We start from the raw sequence: 21,386 nt of genomic DNA, 5'->3' as shown, positions 1-21,386 counted from the left end.
CCCCAGATCAGCATGGCTGAAATGCAAGGGAATGTGTACAGGGAAACTTTTCTGGTTTGGACTCTCTGCCCCGCTGCAAGGCACGCTCACCCTCTACCCCTCTCTCTGGTGAAGTCCATTGAGCTAAATCCCCTGGGGAAATAGCAGAGTGGCTCCTGGGCTGAGAAGTAACCAGGCCATAAACATAGAAAAGGGATTTTACTAGCTGATTCTCAACTCTCTATTTTATTGTCAGACAATTCCACTAACTTCTCTTGAAATTGACAAAAAAAAAAAATGTCTTCTATAAAACTTGGGTTTGGTTTTCCAGCCTTGGATTCCCATTATCTGCAAAGACCTCTTTCATGGCTACATCTCTGTCTCTTCCCTTCCTGGTCACTCAGGAATTAGAAGTTTTGGCCACTGCCTGGTGCTTCCATTGGTGGCTGAGAGAATATTGAGAAACACCAGACCCTGGGCATGGGACAATCCCTGGGACCCCAGGAAGTCAGGCAAGGCAGGAAGTTGAGTAAGACTGGAGGTCAGGACACACCCATAAAGAGCCCATGTCCCACTTCGAGAGACAAGAAGCCCTGGACCGAAGGCCTGGTGTGGTCAAAGCCCAGGACACAAACCAGGCCTGTTTGCAGATTAGTGGCCTCCCTCCCTGAGGCCCTGCTCCTCACAGATTCATGTGCTGGCAAAACTTCTAAATTGTTGCCAGTTTCACAACTGTTTTTCATTTAAAGGGCTCTAGGCCACACTATTCCAGGGCAGGGCAGAGATTTTTCAGCAAGCAGAGCAGAAGGAGATCACAGCGCCCCCGTAGCTTGCTTGCAGGGGCCAACTTCAGCTTCTCAGCTCATGAAGTCGTAATTAATGTCTCCTCTCCAAAATGTGCTTCCACTGGGAGATAAGCGTGCACCCCGGAAGACGTTCAGAAGAGGCTGGGAGCAGGCAGAGCCATTGAGCGCAGCAGCTGTAAACATGACTTCCTTTAAGAGGAAAAAAAATAGATAAAAGGACAGCTCAGACTTTTCCAGAACTTCAGACATTGTGTGACATCAGCCACCTCCGGAGGCTGATGGAAAGAGATGGATTCAATGACACTCCTGGACAAGGAACTCACTATTCGCTCAGACAAGGCCTGACACATCCCTTTGGAGAGGAAAAAACAAAAGACACAGCATATGCCTCACATTACGGTGACCTAATTGCAGAAAAACTGGAGCTCAGGAGAGGAACCCAGGTGACCATAGGCTTGTCCACTGCCACCCTGAGAAGGCCAAGTGACAACTTTTGAAAGCTCCCATCCGCTCTTCTCCACCTCCCCTGGCTCCCAGCTCCAAGGAAAAGAGGAGGAGATTCAGAGCCTTGTCCAGCTTGTTCTGTCACCTGGTGCCATTGAAGAGCAGATGGCCTCCCCTGCAGGAAGAACTAGAAAGAGTCTTCCTCACCCCAGGTGGACAAAGCCCCTGGGCTGCATGCTTGCACAAACAACTTGTCCTGAGTATGAAGAAAAAAAGTTACCTGTCCCTCCAGGTGGACGCCGACCTTTGTCAGGGCACACACTGGCAGGTTTCTGCCCACAATTGCCCCCTCAGCCAGATGCCTTTATGTAGTCCACAAATTGCCCAACCATGCACAGTGGCCCTAACAGGAATCATCCCCAACACCCCTCTGTTATTTACTGATGTAGCAGAGATGGCCTCCCTCCTCCCGGGCATTAAAACCTATTTGTCCTGGAACATTTTTGCCTCCTTACATTTCAGTGATGATTGCACAATCAAAGGCACCAGAGGAAAGGAATAGAACTTAGGTTATGAGGGCAAAATTTAACCCCAAGACCATTCTTAGATAATGGAGCCAGTGATGACACCACACAGCCCCCTCGGGCTTCCCCTGTCCATCAAACATACACTTAACTCTGCCCCTTATCAGGTCAGAGTGGTCCAGGATGATGGTACCACTCCCTCAGGCAGAGCTGACAAAAAAAATGCACAGGGTTCTGCAAATGAGCTGCAACTCTGCTTCTAAAGACCTCCATGTGCAAAATCCTCCCGGGCATTTCCAAAAGGCAATTCTTTTACTCAAAAGACCATACGAAGAAGCCAAATGACTATGACCACCTGGAGACACCAAGATGGCCATGCAAAGCCCCAGTTCCCCTGGGAGCACCAACATGGGCTTGCCAGAAGGGAGGACAAGATGGGATGGCAGAGAAAGCCTATTGGTAATTGTGACAAGACCCCATTCTCCTATGGGGTTGGGCTTCATGCTCTCATGACTCCTATGGCCACTCTTCAGGGTCTGCAACTCAGGACCTCCGCCGGCAGTCACAGGACACATAGGAGGTATTCTGGATCCCTCTGGGGAGTCAAGACCAGACTCAGAGCAAAAGAAAAAGAAGAGGAGGAGGAGGAAGAGGGAGAGAATGAAATAAGAGGATCTTTTGTGAATGGATCTAATTCCTGAATCTCATCCCAAAATGCCTTTAAATTTTCCCTATGAATATTTGGATCTGTGTCTAACAAGTCTGAGTTCCATGGAGCCACTTGCTCTCTCCGTGACCCCTGGGCCCAAGAGTTGACTGGAAACAGAAACAACTGGCCCGAATCTGGATGGCTTCGGCTGGGCTCAGTCTCCACCAGGCTTTGTTCTTCAATCTGTTTATACAGTTTCCCATAGGAGTCTGTAATTTTAATCAGTAAATATCTCCCTTGATTTATCACCTTCTATTGACATAGTGGTAATTCAAGCAGTGGGACTAATGCTGGGCCTGCTGTGTGTGTGTTTTCCCCCTCTCATTGTACCCAGCCTCTGTTTGATTTTTCTCAGCCTTCTTAGGTAATTGGGCCACCTCTGACACTGTCTGTATCACAAGGCTGTGGTCAGGGGTCAGTGGGTTCCCCCATCCGAAGGGCAGAAGGCTCCCACCAATCACGACACTACCCCATCTCGAGTTTGCTAAAACCAGGGCAGACAAACCACAGACGGATAGGACCCAGTGGATTTCATTTAAAAAGCAGAAATCCAAGATGCTTATAAAGGACACTGTTATTCTTTCTAGTCCCAGAGACAGTTTAGAGACTTAATCCACTGATTTAGCATCTCTGAGTTGAGTAGGGAGACCTTCCTCCCCAGACCTTCTGGACCTGCCAGCAGATTGAGCCCTCTGCAAACATGGCTTAAATAAGCCCTGGTACTCAGTTCTGCTTTTGATTAATGTGCTCATTTAGTATTGATACTGATAAATTGGTCAGACTCTTTGGGCTACAGTATCTTGGTTTCAATATCATATTTAGCCAAGAATGTTCATGATCAGCTTGATGACCTTGGGATAAAGGAATGAGGACCTGTGAGTCATATGGAGTGAAGTGGAGTCAACTCCTGCTTGGTGTGCCCCCAAGTTCTGGGCTAGACTATTTGTTTTACTTGTAAGTGGTCCAGAACTAAAAGGAATGGCATGAAGTTGGAGAGGAGGGTCTAGATCTCACCCCCCAAATATCAATGAACTGAAATGATAGACTGCAGTGTAAAATGATGAAATCAATGTAAAGTGGTTACATTATGATTCCAAAGCCAAAAACCAAGCCATCAAACAAGGGCAAATCTGCATAAGCCTACGTTTTTAGAGAATGTGTTAGACATATACGTGTCCATAAACTTCACAAACGATGTGTGACCCACGGCTGCCAAAAATACCAGTCATCCCTCAGGTTGTATGGTTATAAATATGCTTTACCCTACCCACTATCTCACTAGATCTGCCTTTCATTGTTAAATCCTCTGTAGTAAGTACAACAGTGCCTCCTATTATAGAAACTTAATTTAAGTGTCAATGGGTTCAATGAATGGATAGACAGAAAAATCAAGTGGATGAATGGATAACAAGGAGAAAAAAACTGACTCACTGCTCAACGGACATCTAGAATATTGTGTTGAATCTTCAACATCACATTTAAGGATGATCATGAGTAAAATAGAATGTGGCAAGAGAAGAGTGGAGGATTGGGGAATCACGCCACAGGTGAATGAGTTAAAGAAACTGGTACCTTTACTCTGAAATAGAAGACCTTGGGGGTGGGGGCCCTGGGAAAGGGAAGAGAAATGTTACCCAGACTTGGAATTGGTAAGGCTGGTATGTTTGGGGAGGGATTAAACCAATTTACATTGCTTCAGAGCATATAAGTTAAAAGTAGATGGAAGGAGCTATAGATAGGCAAATTTCCACTTGGAATTAAGCAAGATGTCACCACCCATCAGAAGAGTGTCCTAGTGCCTACAGGGAAGTAGCCTGATTCCACCCATGGGTCTTTCTGCAGACTGACACTCCAGCAACCCCCTCCCCCACAGCAGCCCATCTCCCATTCTGTCTCTGTAACTCATTGTCAACACTCCTTGCTTAATGCTTTATTTAATAGTGATTTACATTAAAGTTAGTTTCTATGTCTGTCTCCTCCACGAAGTTGTAAATTCCCTGAGAACAAGGCCCATGCTTTTCCTATTCTTTAAACATAGTAGACACTCAATCAACATTTGTTTTACTTGTTGAGTTAAATAGAGCTTGGCTGCCTCTTTGATTCAAGTCTAACACCAAAAAATTAGTTTGGTCTAGTCTGAGATCTGTGGAAACACAGGAACTCTGGCATGGTTATATAGTAGTATTGGCTCTAATCCAGCGTTCAGTGTATTTAGGGGAAGATCACATCTGTGAACCCATTCTTTCCATCGTTAAAGAAAAGTTACCTGTATTCTTGAGGTTCACAGTACCGAGTACACAAGGTTTTACATGCTTTCAAATAAAGGTTGGCTCTAAGTTGAAGGTGCCATTATGAGGCCATACATCACATTTAAATTTAAATTTAAATTTAAATTCTGACTCACAGAAGTAAGGAACTTGTCTCAGCTTCAGACAGAGTAAGAAAATTTTCAAAGAAAACATGAAAGCCAAGTGAGGGCTCTGGTTCTGAGTAGTCCTGATCCCAAACCCAGGGGATACTGGCAATCATTTCAGGGCTTAACCTCTGTGGCTGTCATTATGGGGTTTTGTTCATGTTGTTATATTTCCTTACTTTTTTTTTCTTTATTTAGTTGTAGTTGGACACAATACTTTTATTTTATTTATTTTTATATGGTGCTGAGGATCGAACCCAGCACCTCGCACATGCTAGGTGAGCGCTCTACCACTGAGCCACATCCCCAACCCCTTGCTTTTTTCTTTTAATGACCATCCTCCATGATGGTCAGTGACTTGTCTCCTAGCCATGAATGTTGCCCTGAAACCATATAAAACTCCAAACACTCTCCCCAGATTTTTTTGCTTTCCCTCCCCTCAGCCCATCTGCATTATCTCTTCTCTTCCCTTGGTTCCCTGGTTCTGACCTTGACAACAGTCAGTGTGTATAATAGAAGTAGCTATAAAGCCTGACAGATCTGGGTTCCAATTCAAGCTGAGCCTCCCGAAAAGCTATGTGTCTTTAAGTGAGCAACTTAACCTGTCTGGATATGATATTCCTCTTTTATGAGATGGGACTAATAGTATTAGTTTTCCATTGCCACCGGGAGAATTGAATATAATTTCATGTAAGATGCCTAGTAGGGAGTTAATACATAGTAAGTGCTCAACAAATGTGGGGTCTTCAGGGAGGGGAAGAGATTATGAGCACCTTGCCTGGCTCCTGAGAACAAAATCCCAGCCCTACTAATCTCCTGTGGGAATATCCTTCTTAAGGATGCTGAGTTGAATCTCACCATCATTGTGTGGTGGGTAGGGGATCCAGAGGGAAGGGAAAGAAGTGCCCTTGGTCCTAGGTCCCAGCACAGGATCCCAGGGATAGACACTCCCATGGCTATTCATTTGGGAAAAGCTTCCCTAAAAACTGACCCCTTACTCCCCCCTCTCAGCCAATATCTCCTTACAGACCCTTCCAAAACTGAGCCCTAAGTTCATTGTTATGGCTGTGGTCTTACCTGTTACTAGCTGCAGGGGCTACTAATTCCCCAGAACAAAGGGTCAAGGAATGTGGTTTTTCCTAGAGTGTGCACCAGTGCGAACCTTGCATCTATGTTGCAAAGAAGGATTCTCTCCAGCTCCTCAGCAGGTCCAAGTTGAAGTCCACCAGGCAGGAAGGGATCCCAAGGGTAAATCGAGGTACAAACAACCAAAGGCAAAATAATGAGGGAGACCAGGCGAGAAAGAATCCCAGAGGTGGGGGGCAGGGAAGAGCTAGTACCACAGGACTCAGGGCTCTTGTCTCTGAAGTACACAAACCCCCAAAGCCTTGACATTGGCTGTACCTGCAGGGGGCCAGGGTGAGGTGGCAGAGGACCTGTGGCAGCTCACCCCACTATTCCAGTTGGCAAGAAGCCCTTCCCCGAAGGCTGTAAATGTAACCTTTAGCATTCAAGTGCCTTAAGTGTTGTTGGGAGCAATTCTTCCTGCAGCAGCGTAACCAGACTGAGGAAAGAGAGGTCCGCAAAAATCCGCCTGCTTTCTTTTTCTTACCAGACAAAATGAGAGGACACGGGAACCCCTCGAGTTGGCCTTTTGCTAACCTAAACATCCACTCCCACCTCCTTGGCCAGTCCGTTTTCTGGTCGGCCTCCGTGGAGAACAGGGCCCCTGGGGTTTTCCACTCCCAGTTCTGCTCCTGGGACTGAGGGGTACAGAATCTCCCTCTTTCCCCAGACCTGGAAGGGCTGCCTGGGACTCCTGCCCAGTTCCTCCTGCAGTGGGGTTGGGCCCGCATCTTGGCTTCCCCACATCAGTGCCCCATGGAGCAGGGATAGACACTTGTGATCTAAAAGAGGCTGGAATAACTGGGCGGAAGGGCCCCGGTGGGGAGTCGGGGTGAACGAGTAAGGCGCTGCGCCAGGGCCCTGCAGGCTGGAGCAGGAGGTGCGTCCGCCGCCGTGCCCTCTCCTTCCCAGGTCTCCGGTGGGGCCTGGTCCCTGGCCTAGTGGTTTTTCTGGGGCCCTCAGCTGCGGAGCGATGGATGGAGTTGACCGAATTGTTCTGCTGGGGCGTGTTGCCCCGCCCAGTCGAGGGGCTGCGGAGCCATGCATTGTGCGCACCTGCAAGGGGCGCCAGGGTCCCAGGGTAGCGGCTCTGTGGTGGTCTTAACGTCCCAGACACTGTCTCCAGGGGCCAGAACTCCCTGGCTTCGTTCCCTGAACCCAAGCTGGGGGACAAAAAGGTTCCCGAAATGGGGATGGGTGCGCCACACATCCGGGAGGCGCGCGCTAGCTCCGTGAACTGGATCAGCACTTTGGGAAACTGCCGGGATTCTCTGGGCAGTGGTTCTTGGGGACCAGGAGGGGAGAAGTGGAACGGTGCCTCCAGGGAGGGGTGGGAGAGAAGACGTGAAAAGGGTGCGTCCTATGCCGGGCCACAGGAAACTGGCATCAAATGTCCCTCCTGCCCTGCTGAGCTCTGGAATTTTAACAGGGAGGTGGCTGCAAGGGGCGCCCCAAGCTCACAGGGGGCCAGTGCCCTGCCTGCTGCCTTGACACTGGCTGGGCCAGAAGGCCTCTTGGCGGGAAGTGCAACTAACCGGAGCCCCAGCCAGGGTGCCCTGGGCCTGTCACGCCCTGGGCTCCTCCGGGACAGCCATGTCGCGCCCTGCCCTTTACCCACCAGCTTCAACCAAGCTTGGCCCCAAAATTTCATGCCAGCCGCGCGCGGGAAGATCGAATTCACATTTTTCTCTATATCTAAGAACGGGAAACAAACGAATCAGAAAATTTTTGCTTTGAAAAAATATCTGTTCGATGTCGTTTGTTGCTTAAATTGTCCTTGGAAATTTTTTCCCCAACTTTATTTGTAAAAGAGAAAGTTGATGCCCTCCCCAAACCTTGATTCTCTTTAAACCGTCCTCTTAGACGTGCAGTCAGTTACCTCCCAGATTTTCTGGGGCGAAGAGAGCCAAATAGAATGGGAGGGAGTACAAGGACTGGGAATCTCTGATTTTAAATCCCATTACTGTCTTTGAGGAGAAGCACACACACACACACAAAAAAAAAAAAAAAAAAAAAAAAAAAAAATCAGGAAAACCTAGTTCGTCCCCCACTGATTTCCTTCAGTTCAAAGATTTCTCTCGCCCCTTAAATCAGAAATATTATGGCACTGGGTATTTTTCAAGAAAAAAAAAATTCAAGTTTCTTCAGAATATGTAGGCTGTATATGTTCTTTTTTTACATTTCTTAGGGAAAAAAAAGGGGGGGGGTGAGGATGAGGCACTCAATTCCCTGGCCATTAAACAAGTCATGCCTGCAAGAAATGCAGGCTTTGGGGGGCGGGATGCTCAGTCGCTCATCCCTCCATTAGCGCATGCCTGCGTGTCTGCGTGTCAACAATGCACTTGCCACTGGTAGGCTCCATCTCCCTAGGCGGGCCCTGGTGGGCTATGTGCAAATGGGAGCCAGGTCTCTCTGTTGTCCGCTCACAGCCCTGCTCCCCCAAGACGGCTTCACGGGGCTCCCTTCTTTTCTGCCTTCAGCTGGCAAGCAAGAAGCCTGGATCCTTTCCCCCAAGTTATGCTCTTGGAAATCCCTAAGGCGAATATAGCACATCCTCCCAGGGGCTCTTGCCCTCCAGTTGTTCACTTTGTTGCGTAGTGATAAGGTTAGTTCTTTCTCTTCTTCACCCGCCCCAGGCTTCAGATGTGGTGCAAACTTCTAGTACCAGGTCACTGAAAGGGAAGCCAGCGCTAGTGTGTGATACAGGCAGGACAGAACCCAGGAGAGCCACAGGCTCTGTGCTTCCTGCCCCCAGGTTGGATTTCAGATTTCCATTGCAAAGGAACCAAGGAAGCTGGGACTCCAACTCAAACCTGGGAACTAATTGTCCTGCATTTTCACAATGTGCTATGTATTCGAAATGAAGGACAGGCTTTATCATTTGGAACTCTTTCAAGGACCAGTCACTCCAAGTTTGGGGCTAATTCTTTAAAGGGTTTAACTTCTGAGAAATAGGAAAAAGGAAAGAATGAAATATGCCCACAATCCATGTACTGGGGATGACACTCAAGAATAGGTTGTGGTCTCTTTTGAATCAGGAGTTCAAAAGAAGAGGAGGAGGAGGAAGAGGAGGAAGAGGAGGAGGAGGAGGAGGAGGAGGAGGAGGAGGAGGAGGAGGAGGAGGAGGGAGAAAGGATTGTTCCCTCCCCCTTTCCCCCTGGATGAAACCTCTCTGGATTGGAGTGGCCAATTTGGTTTGATTTCTGCAGGTCGGAAGCTCTGGCAGGGTTAGGGGCAGCTGGGATAGAAAGACAGACCTCAGCTGCCTTCTGGACCAGCTGGTCTGCTCTTGGTTCTGGATGCAGAGGCTGAACTGGGATGATTTGCCCTCACCCTAGTAGCTGGTGGGAGCATCAGGGGTGCAGGTCTCTGAGTTGCCCTGGCAGCTCCACACACTTCCTTTTCACTCATCTCCTTGCCTTCTCTATGCATCCCCCCCCCACCTGCCTCCTGTCCCCAAGAATTTATTTTTACCCTTTCTATCATTTCGGGCCAATTCTTTTTTCACCAAAAATGTCTCCCCCACCCCCTTGGAGTAACTTTCCAAAAGAGTTGCTCTTGTACCCAACTCCGGGACTCCTGGAGATGGTTTTGGGAAGCTCATTCTCATTGAAAGCCCCTATTGTGAACACCTGCATGCCCCCAGAATCCCCAGGACATCACCTGGGTGCTGAGACCCAAAACCTAGCTCTCCCAACACTGCCACAAGACAAAAAAGGACTTCAGACACTTTGCTCTTTTTCAGTGAAACAACTCAGAAACAAATCTGAATTTGGTTTTTGGTTATCTTTCAGGCATGAAAAATATTTTGACAAAAGTATTTTCCAGACTGCCTTAGTTGGAGGAGAGAAAGTTCTTGAAGGAGAACATAAGCATAAGAAAGCAAGAAGCTGCATGTAATGAACACCACTGTGTACATGAGCTTAGGACTGTGAGGTGCAAGACTCCAGGATGAGGGGCTAGCACCAACATCCAAACTTCCTCCTCCTGACAGAGGCACTCCAGTTTCTTATAAATGGGGGACAATTTTCACTCACACCCAGCTGCTCATTCCCTAGCGCACTGAGAGCAAACTTTCTGATTTGATGGTTGAGGGTCGGGGCACATTGGTTTCACCATAGAACAGAGCCGGGTAAATGGAGTAATTGCGGACACTCAGAGGAACCGCACCCCACACCCCTAATAGCAAAGGGAACTATCTGATTTGTCTGGGGGTCAAGGGGTGGGTTGGGACAAGGGGGGGTCGGATGGATGGAGCGCCAGGTGCTGCCCCTGGCTGCTGCTCACTCCTGTTTCTCCCTCCCTACCTCATCTTCTGCCATTTCCAGAGGCATGAGAAAGGTGATCTCGGACTTGACCCCTAAATCACAGCTGCCAGTGGCTGCGCCTTGCTCTGGGATGAGCACAGCCCCTTCACTCGGCTCGGGCAGCTTAACCCCTTCCTCCCCGCGTGCTCAGAGGCCAGCAGCAACGGTGCCTCTGACCGCGGCAATGTGAGTAGCCAGCCTCCTCAGCACAGCACCTTGGAGTCCATGCAGAGACCACAAAAGGGCGAGACTGTGGGGTGCTGCGAGCCTGGGGGCATGTTTTTCTTACCTGATGTATTATGGAAAAATTCAGAATTTACCAGTCTTCCTTCAGTCAGCTACATTTTACACTGACCTGTACTTTGAACTGAAAGGGAAAAAAAAAAAGATTAACTGTTGCCAATGAAAAATATAAAATAATAATCAGAAACCAGACAAACTGAATGTAAAAATATACAATGGCTACAATAAAGATAAATATTTATTTAATCAAAGTAGAGGTTGTATTTGGACTGTAGGAATGTTTCATCCTTCCCTTAAAAAAAAAAAAAAAAAAAGGGCAAGAAAGACAAAAGCCAGAGTCTTTGCAAGCTCCTGGAGGGTTCCCATTGTCCAGGGCTATGGAGAGCCCAGAATGGCATTAACCTCACAAAAGACACACTGTGCAGGGGACAAAAAAAAGCCCCTTCTTCTACAATAACTTTTAGCTTTTTTATTTTTAGAAAATGACAAAGGTTTTGCAAGCACTGACTGGTGAAACCTGTAGCAAGCCAGGCTGGACTTGGCTTTATTGATCAGCTGTCCTGCATGGAAAAGCAGCCAGGAAAAGTTTGAATGGCAACCCAGATTTGGCTCATGGAGAGGAAAGCCCGATTTTTCTAAATGTATTTTCCTTCCTCCCCCCTCCCCCTTAAATAAAAAAGCATTATCCCCAGAGTGAATTCAGAAGGATTAGATGAGGTAACTGCAAAATCCCAAACCGGTTTCTCCCCCTAGTCTTGCATGCTTTTAAGAGCATTGGAAAAGCTCTCAAAATGAATAATTGCTTTCTAATCAAACAGATTTCCTGATTAGTTCCCAAATTCCTTCTCAGATAAGTAATCGTGGTAGGCTGGTGCAAAAAAAAATTTTTTTTCCCCCGATAAAAATAAGTTTTAGCGCATTCATCCTCTCTACCTGATGTTACCAATGCCTTCAAAAACATAAATGTTGTTTTTACATTTGTTTGAAGATCACCAAAAGTGCAGATTGCATTTTATTTTATTCTAGACATTGTAATTTCAGTGGTACTAGTTCATATTTAGAACTTACATAAATACACAGTGGTCATTAAAAAAATCTATTGCAGTGGCAGTGACACTAAGGCTAGGATTTGAAAGTAGGGGAAGAGAGAGAGAGAGAGAGAGAGAGAGACTGACTGTTCTTCCTGCATTTGTTTGCTTGCTTTTTGGAGGTACCATGCACCAGCCTAAGTGACAGCTTTGATGTACTGGTACAGTAGCAGGGTCCCTGGCTGCTGTCTTTGATTCCAGGGAATCTCCTTTGGGCTCTGGTAGGATGTATCGCTCCTAGTCTTTATCTGAAATCCATCCTCTTATTTCAAGCCCTTTGGCTTTGAGACTCTGTTCCAAACTCTTGGAGGTAGCTATAAGACTCCCACCCCCTCTGCATTAGGGAAGGGGTATATAATTTCCCCTCTTTCTACACACTAGACCTTTCTTCGCTATTTAAATATATTGGCTTTCTTTCTTATGAATTTAGTCTGAAATTATTTTTCACTGCCTTTATTACATCCCTGCTTTTGATGACAAAATAGCTTCCTGTGTTTTGAAAACATCTGCTTTCCAGGTTTTACACACACACAAAAAATTGATTTTACTTTTTTCTTAAGTACAGAAAGGTAGAAAGTTGGACTTGTTTCTAAATGCAACTTTTGCTTTTCTTGTCTTTCCTAAAGTGGCCCCCCTTTAAGTTCTGATTCACTTTCTCCCTTTTATTTCTTCTAATCATCATCCCTTTCGCCCCTCTTTCCCTCTTCTTCTAAAGAACCAGAGAAGATTGATTGCGTCTTATTTCGGAAGAGAAAATTAACATATTATATTTTTTTGTATAGTCTATGGTATGTGTTAAAGTTTTTTCCATATTTTCTTCATTCCTCCTCTGGTTTGGGGGGAGGTAATTTTCCTCCGTTTAAAAATCTCGGATTTGCAATTTAAAGTGGCCTCTATTCTAAGCCTCTGGTCTTTCTCTTAAACCTTTGCTTTAAGCTGTCCCACTCCATTATTACCCACCCCCCTCTTCTTTGAAGATGTTCTTTTCCTATTAATTTAAGCATTGTTGCATTTGCTTAAAAATAGAAAAAGAAAAGAGGGGGAAAGGAAATTACAAGAAAGAAGGAAAAGAGAAAGAAAAAAAGAAAGGAAAAATCTTTTTAAAAAAAATCTTAGCTAGGTCCCTATTGTTGCTTCTCTGCATTTCACTTCTCAGTGTGTGTGTGTGTGTGTGTGTATGTGTGTGTGTGTGTGCGCGCGCGCGCGTGTCCTGTGTGTATGTGTTTTTAATACATGCATAAACTTTTGGTGCCTCTCTCCTCTTCCTAGGCTCTTCTCCCATCCTCTTTTCCTGCTCTCCTTGCCCTGCTCATCACTTTCCCCTGGTTTTTTTTTTTTTTTCCTCCCTTCCTCCCCTCTGCCTCCCTCCACCTCCCCCTTTTCTTTTTCGCTGAATCTTATTGATCCAGAAGGTGGCTAATTAGCCCTTCCCGTCGTGCCTGGGTAATGAAGCACATGCGCACTGAATTAATCACAGCCATTTTTTGCAGGAAACTAATTAGCAGAATAAAGATCCAAAGACTTTTTTTTTCTTTTCACTCATCAGCTCCCACTTCCAGCGCGTCCCCTCCGACCGCTGCAGCCGCCACCGCCGCCGCCTCCTCCTCCTCCTCCCGGCCGCAGCCGCTTCTCCTCCGTGGCCCTTGCCCGCTCCGGAGGCTGTAAACTCCCCGCCAACCATACTGCTAGGCGGCAGCGGATCCGGCTCCCCGGCTGCGGCCGCCTCCCGCCCCGGGCTCCGCCGAGCGCGCTCCAGCTCCGCCGCCGCCGCCAGAAGCGCGTCCTTCACCGCCACCGACCCCCGCCAGCCGCCACTGCTGCCTTGATGGGCTCCGCGGCCCGAGCGCCTCTTTTCGGGATTAAAAGCGCCGCCAGCTCCCGCCGCCGGAGAAGCAACCGCGTAAGTGGCAACTTTTCCCTCTTATTTTTTTTCCCGCCGCCGTCGCCGCCTGCTCCTCCTCCTCCTCCCGCCGCCACCGCCCGGACGCGGGGCTCCTCGGGGCGCCCGGGCTGCTTTGCATGGGGCTCGTCCTGCCCCCTCCCGGCTCCCGCGCCCGGCCGCCGCCGCCCGCGCTCCCCGCGCCCGCTCCCGGCTCGCTCGCTGCGTCCCGCTCGCCTTCCCCCTGCGCCAAACTTTCTGTTTCTTTTTCTTCTTCCTCCTCCTCCTGCCGCCGCCGCCGCCGCCGCCGAGCCGGGGCCGCCCTCTCCTCTCCGGCCCCCGCGCCGCCGCCGCCCTCTCCTCTCCGGCCCCCGCGCCGCCGCCGCCGCCAGCGACCCCCGGGAGGGTGGAGGCGCCCTGGGCGAGGCCCGCGCAGCGAGTTTGGAGGCGCCGCCGGGCAGGGCCGGCCGGGGCGCGGGCCGAGGGCGGGAGGGCTGCCGGGGTCCCTGCGCCGAGACAAAGGCGGCGGCCGGCGGGGGGGGGGAAGCATCCGCGGTGCCGACCGCCCCCGCCCCCGCCACTCCCGGCCCCCAACTTTGCCCCACCCCGGGCGGCGCCGGGGCCCCGGACTGAACCGCCGCGCAGGGCGCGCACCCGGCCCCGAGCAGCAGCAGCAGCTGCCACCGCCGCCGCCGCCGCCGCCGCTGCCGGCCGCCGCTGCCGGCCGCCGCCTTCCGCGCTGGGGCTTGACTTGCCGGGGATGCGGGAGCCTGTTCGCAGCCCGGGGTCCAAAGGGGGCGAGGGGGCGAGGCGGCCGCGCCAACCTCTACCTGAGAGCTCTCTGCCCTGCCCCACTGGCAGCGCCGCGAGTGCCCAGAGGGGGCTCTGCCCTGGACACTAGGGGCTCCCGGGGGCTCCGGACTGTGCCGCTGGCCAGGGTCAGAGTTAGCCTGCCTGGCCTTTCCTGACCAGCTGAGATTCCATTTTTTTTTCCTTTCTTTTTTTCTTTTCTTTTTTTTTTTTTTTCTTTTTGCTCACGCGAATCTGGAATTGTTTACGTTCGGTTCTCCGCTCTCACCCCTCGCCTGGCTCTCCTATATGCAAAAACCACGTTCCTGAATTTTGCATTATGCATTTTAATGTACACCTTTTGCATATCTATTGAAGAGTAGATCTGAGTGTATTTCATGCAGCATGCAGCGTGTTTAAATTGTGTATGGACTCTGTACTTGTAGGCTTTTTGTGGAGCTATTAAAAATATATATCTATATCGTATTTTACTTTGTGAATTAATCTGTTGCTCAGAATCTGACTTTTGTCGGATGTGCAATTCCTTCCACTATGGCAAATTCTTTGATTACAAGTGCTTTAAAAAATCACCCACTCTTAACTTTCCCCCCTCGTTTCTTTGAAGTAGGATAAATATGACAATTTTTATTGGTCTCAATTATTGAAACTTGATCTAAGGACTGTGTGGAAGAAGGAGGCTGATTGCCTTTTTCTGGCCTCCAGTTCTACTGACTTTTAAAAGGGGGGTTTGTTAAGTACCTTTGAAGAATATGACATACAGTGATCGCTTGGCTGTAATGCAAATTATAGAACATAAATTCAGCTTGGAATTAAAAAAGACTTGAACTCTTTCAGTGGATACAATTGAGGATTTATTATATATATTTTAATAATTACTTTTCACTCCTTTGTTTGAATGGCTAGTTACAGATCAACTTATTTGGAGGTCCTTGGAAAGAAGCTTGGGAAATGGGAGAGGGGAGAAGATTGATCCCAATCTGCATAATCAATAGGGCAGTGTGCTGCAATCATGTACCTACATTTACTGTAAATTTCTACAATATCTGTAGTGTGGGTGCTCCAGTGCCTTGCTCTGCTTCTCAGAGCAGATTTAGAGGCAGAATCACCAGAATTTACTGCCCAGCCTTCTGGAACAATATAGGGAAGTCCATTCCATAATAGCTCATTTTAAAACTCCTTCACTTGCTCAAGTTCCCCCCCCCCACCCTGTGTGTGTGTGTGTGTGTGTGTGTGTGTGTGTGTGTATGTGTGTGTGTGAGAGAGAGAGAGAGAGAGAGAGAGAGAGAGAGAGGAGGAGGAGAAAATATATCTGTTCACATGCAGGGGGTTTGGGATGCTGAACCCCCAAAGTGTAGGTATCCTGAGTTGGAGGGGAGTGGGAAGTATTCTGGAGCTCTGGCGGGTGGGAATTTGCTTATTGAATTACTCCTTCCGAGGCCCTCTTCTCATGTTATGATGTTAGGTTTCTTTTACTGGCGGAAGTAAATTAGAGATAGGAATATAAGAGAGTAATATACTCGAGATCGAAGCAATGTCAAAAGTAAGAGTTGCTGTATGTGTGAGAGAATAGACAGTTACAGTTCCTCTTGAAAGCTTGGTGGTAGGTGAATCCATATTTGGAGATGATTTTTAAATAGTCTAGCAATGGTGCACAACAGGATTTGATAAAAAGTGTACACAGAGTCAGTTTTGAAAGGATTGCAGTTTGGGGAGATGAGGTGTGGGCAGGAAAACCCACTGGAGGCCAGCAGCCTTCCTCTGTGTATCTCCTCCCTTCCCCCTCACTGGGTTTTAGTTTTTAATTACTTAATGCTGAAATGCACAGGGCTTATATAAACATTTGCAAATGCTCTTTCCTATTGATTTCTCTGAATAAACTGCCCTGCTCTGGTCCAGGGAGGAGGCAATTCAGATCTGTGGACTTTTTAAACATATAAAGCCTCTGAAGGAGTGTTCGTCTGTCCATGGGTAGAATTGTAGGCATGAAGATTTTATTGTGGGGAGGGGGTGCAAAGAGAGTTTAGGTTCTCAGTGGAATGGGCTGGGAAAGCTGGGCTGGAGCTGGCCTCAAGGCCTGACAGTCCTGACAGATGTGTGTGTGTACACACTGTGTGGGTGTCTACACTGGGGGAGCCTGAATGCATATGCACTTAGCCCCCCAACCCCCCATTAAATATGGAACAGTTTTCCAGTACTCTGTGACTGCCTTCTCCTCGGGTCACATTGAGTTCGAATCTGACCCAAGGTGCAGGAATCCTGCAATGGGGAAATAAAAGAATATACAGAAGAGGGCCAGGTCAGCTGCTCAGAGGCCAAAACCCCTACAGCTGCTTTGATTTTATTTTATTTTGTGTGTGTGTGTGTGTGTGTGTGTGTGTGTGTGTATATATATATATATATATATATATATATATATATATTTATTTATATTTATTTTAGGCTCCTCCTGCCATGTTACAAATTGTGCCTCCCCCTCTCAGGTGTTTGCTCAGTAGCTTAAAGGCAGCAGAGCCTCTGCCTGCATAGACCCTGCTCTCATCAACAACAGAAAACCCACAATACTGAATCCAAAACAAAATAAGGGAGGAGGGGGAGAAAAACCCCTATTGAGTTCAGGCAAATAAGGTTGGGTCTCCAGATCCAATTACAAAGCAGCTTTGAATATGCAAGACAGTGCACAAGACCAGTTATTCCAGTTACAACAAACTATTAAAAAAAAAAAAAAGAGAGAGAGAGAAAAGAAAAGGCATGTTTAGGTCCTAATTTATTAGTACAAGGAAAAGAATCCCACATAAAGCTGCCCCCCCCCCTTTTTTTTCCCTTTTCCCTTTGCTGGCTTCACACAGAATTCACTGGCCCTTTCCTGATCCATTTACTGTATAGGTTCTTTTATTAAAATCTTTTGGATTTAGGAAGATTGCTGCAAGCAACACATTTTCTGTTATTTTTTTCCCTTTTTCTGAGAGGAGAGTTGGCAGGGGTTCTGTGGTTTGCATTTACACAATATGTTATCATGTTTTTAATCACTAAATCATTGCAGTGGTTATAGATTTACAGTCTTGGGGTATTACAGAGAGGAGCAATGGTAGCTATATATATGCTTTTAAATTACACTAATGTAAACTGAGTGCAGCAGCTATGAATATGGTCGGCAGACTGCAAACCCCCACCCCCTTAGTTCTTTATCCTTCTATAATTTTCTCCCCAAAGTGCTTGTTTTGCTTAAAATAAGCCATCCCCACACCCTCCCTGAATTCTTTGTCTTCTCAGTCCCCCCCCTTCATTTGACACCTTTAACCCCAGATAGGCTAAAATTCAAACTCTGGGAATAAAATTTAGGATTAGAGAAATAATAATAACAGTAATAATATGATGATGATGATGAGTGTGGGTTTCCTAAAATCCTCTTGGTTTCCATACCGGCCTCCTGCATATGGATGGAGGGTTGATTGCAGATCAGAAAGTGGGACTGGGTGGAGGGGAGGGAGTCCAGGCCTGTGGCACTCCAAGGGTCCTGTCACTGGGAGCCCACTTTCAGCTTCTGTTTTTCATATTATTATGTAACAGAATCCCTGGCAGCATTAAAAATTCAGTATTACAAGCTGATTGTAATGCTGCCTCATTAGACAGCGCTGTCTGGCCTTGTATTAAGTGAAACACAGAGCATGGTTTTTACATTATAAACACGAATAAATATTAAGGCTCAGCAGAGGGGGGAACAGCAATTGGGTTTTTTGCCCCTTCTGGTTTGACCCCCCCCCCACAGACACATCTTCTTCCCATCATGCCCATTTTCCTTTGCCCCCCACACCATGGTAACTGTCATCTATTTTCTTGTTGGGATGCTGATGTGTCAACCCTGCTGACATTTTAGGAAGGCTTTTTATAGAGTTATCTTGTGTACACAAAAGGTTTGGAAGTTTGTTTTGTTTTGATCTGCAGTAAACAGGTCCTTCACTTTGCTGATGTCATTTCAGTTCATATTTGAGTTGTTTATTGTGCTTCTTTGCAGGGCCCTCTCGTCCCTCCCCCTACCTTGCTTCTCAGCCAGAGGCTGTGGCTGCCTGGGGAAGGGGGGTATGCTCCGAGCTGCCAGGTCTAGGTTCAAAGCACCCCCCACCCCTGCCACACCTTGTCTGTCTTTAATACATCCTTATGGTCCACTTCTCTAGGACCACCCCCCTTAAAAAAAAAAAAAAAAAAAAAAACAACCTTGTAATGAGGACTTTGAGACTTTGATTCAGTTGCAAATCTGAAGCTGGCATTAGGGACTTCATGCTGTGAGAAAAAGAAACTGTTTCAAGGCCTTACCCCTGAAGCCCCCCAGCACCACCTTCTATCCCTGTTCTTTACCATTTCTTTTTATTTTTCCTATTCCTTGTCTTCTTGACAATATAAAGGCCATTCTGGTATTAACTGCAAATAAGTATAATACCCGATGTCTCTTATTTCCATGTGATCTGTGATTGGAACCCCCTTCTTAAAAAAAAAAAAAAAAAAAAAAAAAAAAGGTAGGGTGGGCAAAGGAAAGATGAAAAGCTATTTAGGCCCCAAAGTCCTTCCTCTAATAAGATGGTGGGTTTTAGGTTTAAAAAAAAAATTATTTTGTTCTTTTAGGTTTAGAAATAATAGGGAGAGAGGGAAAAGCAGTCATTAGGAAGTTCCCTGAGTTGCTTTCCAACTAAGACAGGTGAAAAATGAACCAGCATTGACACTTGGCTCCCTGTGAAAGCCCCATAACCTCCCTCCCTGGCCTTTTGTTCCTGGAGAATGGAGCTAAGGTACTTTTTCTCCCAGACCAAAGGCAGCAGGCAAGGAGTCCCCTTGTGAGTGCATCGCCTTTAGATGGCCTTCTCATGGTTATTGTCAATGCAGACTTCCCCAAACAATTGCTCCAGGGAGACACAAAAGCAAAAACATTTGTCCTATTTTTTTAACCTCTTTGTTTTAGATTTTTTTTTCATCCATTCTTTAAATTTCACAGTTTCTATTTGTCTGCAGAGAGACAAACGGGCTCTGAAGTCAGATTAGCACAGATTTTTGAACAAAAATGCACTACAATGAAAAGATAAGAAAATGGGATTCTAGAATTATTTGGAGGAAAGCATGAACAGGGTCATCTCTTTTTTTGTTGTTTATTTTCTAGTTTTCTGGCCTCTACTTAGAAGCGGCTGTTTGATAGAGAAAAATTACAAACCTACATGAAATTCTTCCTTAAATCAAAACCTGGTCCTGGTTGTTGTGGGTCTGATATACTATTAAATGGGTTGTTCAAACTCCTAACTGGAAGAACTGTGGTGTATGTACTATGGAATTGATACTGTGTTAAGATAAAAAAAAAATAGGATTTATGTAAACAGGCAATATCCCCCCCCCTTTTCTTTTCCTCTCCTGTTTCCTGTTTCCTTTATTCTGCCTCCAACCTGCTTCCCCTCCAAGAATTCAGTGGTTTGCATCAGGCCAGTGTAAAGGGATGTGTCAGACAGTTGGGGATGGCCCAGGATCAAAATAGGAGTTCACCTCTTTTTTTCCTTGGCCCCAAACAAAGCACCACTCTCTCTTGTAATGTATGGACCCTGATTGCGATGCTGTCCTTAAGCATCTGTCTGCCTTTTCATTAAAATTCTCAATTTCAAGGTTTAGAAACACAAATGTAAGAATCCCCTTGGGTATAAAAGTCTTGCATGGCAAATTCTCTTTGCCCTTTCAGAAATATTTTTATTTTATTTTTTTAAAAAAGGGGGCGAGTCTGTAAGCTCTTAACATTTAAAGCTGTTTTAAGAGAAATTCTGTATTTTTGCTTTCTTCAGAATTGGGCTTTGAGACTTAAAATGAAACAACTCTTGAATCACAGCTCTAAAAATAAAGGTTACTCATTTGTGTCTTTTTTGTATATATCATTGACAGATTCAGGGGCTGAGCTGGGAAGGGGTGGGTAAGTAAAGGAGATAATGTTCCACCTATGATTTGGGGGTAGAAATTAATCTATGGAATTAGCACTGCAGTGGTACATGGAGGCCTTGAGATTTGTGTCAGGGAAATATGAATCCAAATGTGTGTGGTAGGCCTTGGTGCCCCAGCCTCCACGGGCTCTCTAGGAGAGCAGGCATGGGCTGTTTGGAGGAAAGCTTGCCCTCGGTACCATCCCAGGAGGGCCTGGCCACCTAGTGGGTACAAGCCTTTAAATAAAACTGCCTGGAAAGGATGGGGTGAACTCAGGCCATGGAGTACAATTCAAACGTGTCATTTATTTCGGGGACATTTGTTTGTGGCTTTTTGCCCTTTGCTAGGATTTTCTTTGTTAAAGCCTCCAGATTATTTAAGCATAAGTTTTAAAATCAGTGTGGATGTATAATTTAATAAAAATAGAAGGAGCTGGAAGAACACACAAATCCACCTAAACCCAATTGTGCTGTGAAGAAAGCCCAGTATGCTGACATCCATCTTCGCTCAGAGATCATATTTACCTTTGCCAAAGTGAAAGGATACAGCATTAGAGAGAGCTTGTATGGGGTGGGGGAGAGGGAGGGAGAGGAGAGCAGGTTTGGCTGGGTTGGATCATTGTAATTTGCCAGCCAGCTAAGCATTAGGGGGCAGGCCTCTGGCTTAGAGAATGGGTAAGGGGAGGAGTGGAGGAAGGGGTTAGCATTCCCTGATTTATTTGCGCACCAGGTGGCAGCCGAACTGCTGAAATTGTAGCGGGGCACGAACCTGGCGGAGCTCTCATCCTCCGAGCAGTACAGGTCCTGCACCGGGAAGCTGAAGGCTTGTAGGCGGAGGAGCTGGCATTCTGTGCAGGGGCACATGTATTGGAGGACGATCAGGGCAAATAGGAAGAGCATCACCAAAGCCAGCAGCAGCTTGTTGGATTTCTCATCCATGTTCCCGACGCTGGCCAGGGGCCGAAAATCTTGGAGAAGATCGCACTGAGCACGTGCTTCAGTGAGTGGCCCAGGGCGGCCAGGCCCCGAGTGAGCAGGGCCAGGCAGAGGGAGCCCAGGTCCCAGCGTCGCCTGCGGCGGCCTCGGGGCAGCAGCGGGGCGTGCACCTTTTTAATAT

At 47.1% G+C, this 21,386-nt stretch overlaps 1 long non-coding RNA gene across 2 annotated transcripts in view; it reads left to right on the top strand.

Annotated features, from left to right (window-relative positions):
* The first annotated feature begins 12,996 nt into the window (after window positions 1-12,996).
* LOC144251367 (uncharacterized) overlaps window positions 12,997-21,386 on the top strand; it is a 47,726-nt gene continuing 39,336 nt past the window's right edge. For both annotated transcript variants that reach the window (XR_013342674.1, XR_013342673.1), the window contains exon 1: window positions 12,997-13,538. This is a non-coding gene — a long non-coding RNA (uncharacterized LOC144251367). The remainder of the gene's footprint in view (window positions 13,539-21,386) is intronic.

This window comes from Urocitellus parryii (assembly GCF_045843805.1).
Source record: "Urocitellus parryii isolate mUroPar1 chromosome 13 unlocalized genomic scaffold, mUroPar1.hap1 SUPER_13_unloc_13, whole genome shotgun sequence".
NCBI classification, from domain to species: Eukaryota; Metazoa; Chordata; class Mammalia; order Rodentia; family Sciuridae; genus Urocitellus; species Urocitellus parryii.
The sequence above is the reverse complement of the archived record's forward strand: the minus strand, read 5'-3'. Positions and strand labels throughout refer to the sequence as shown.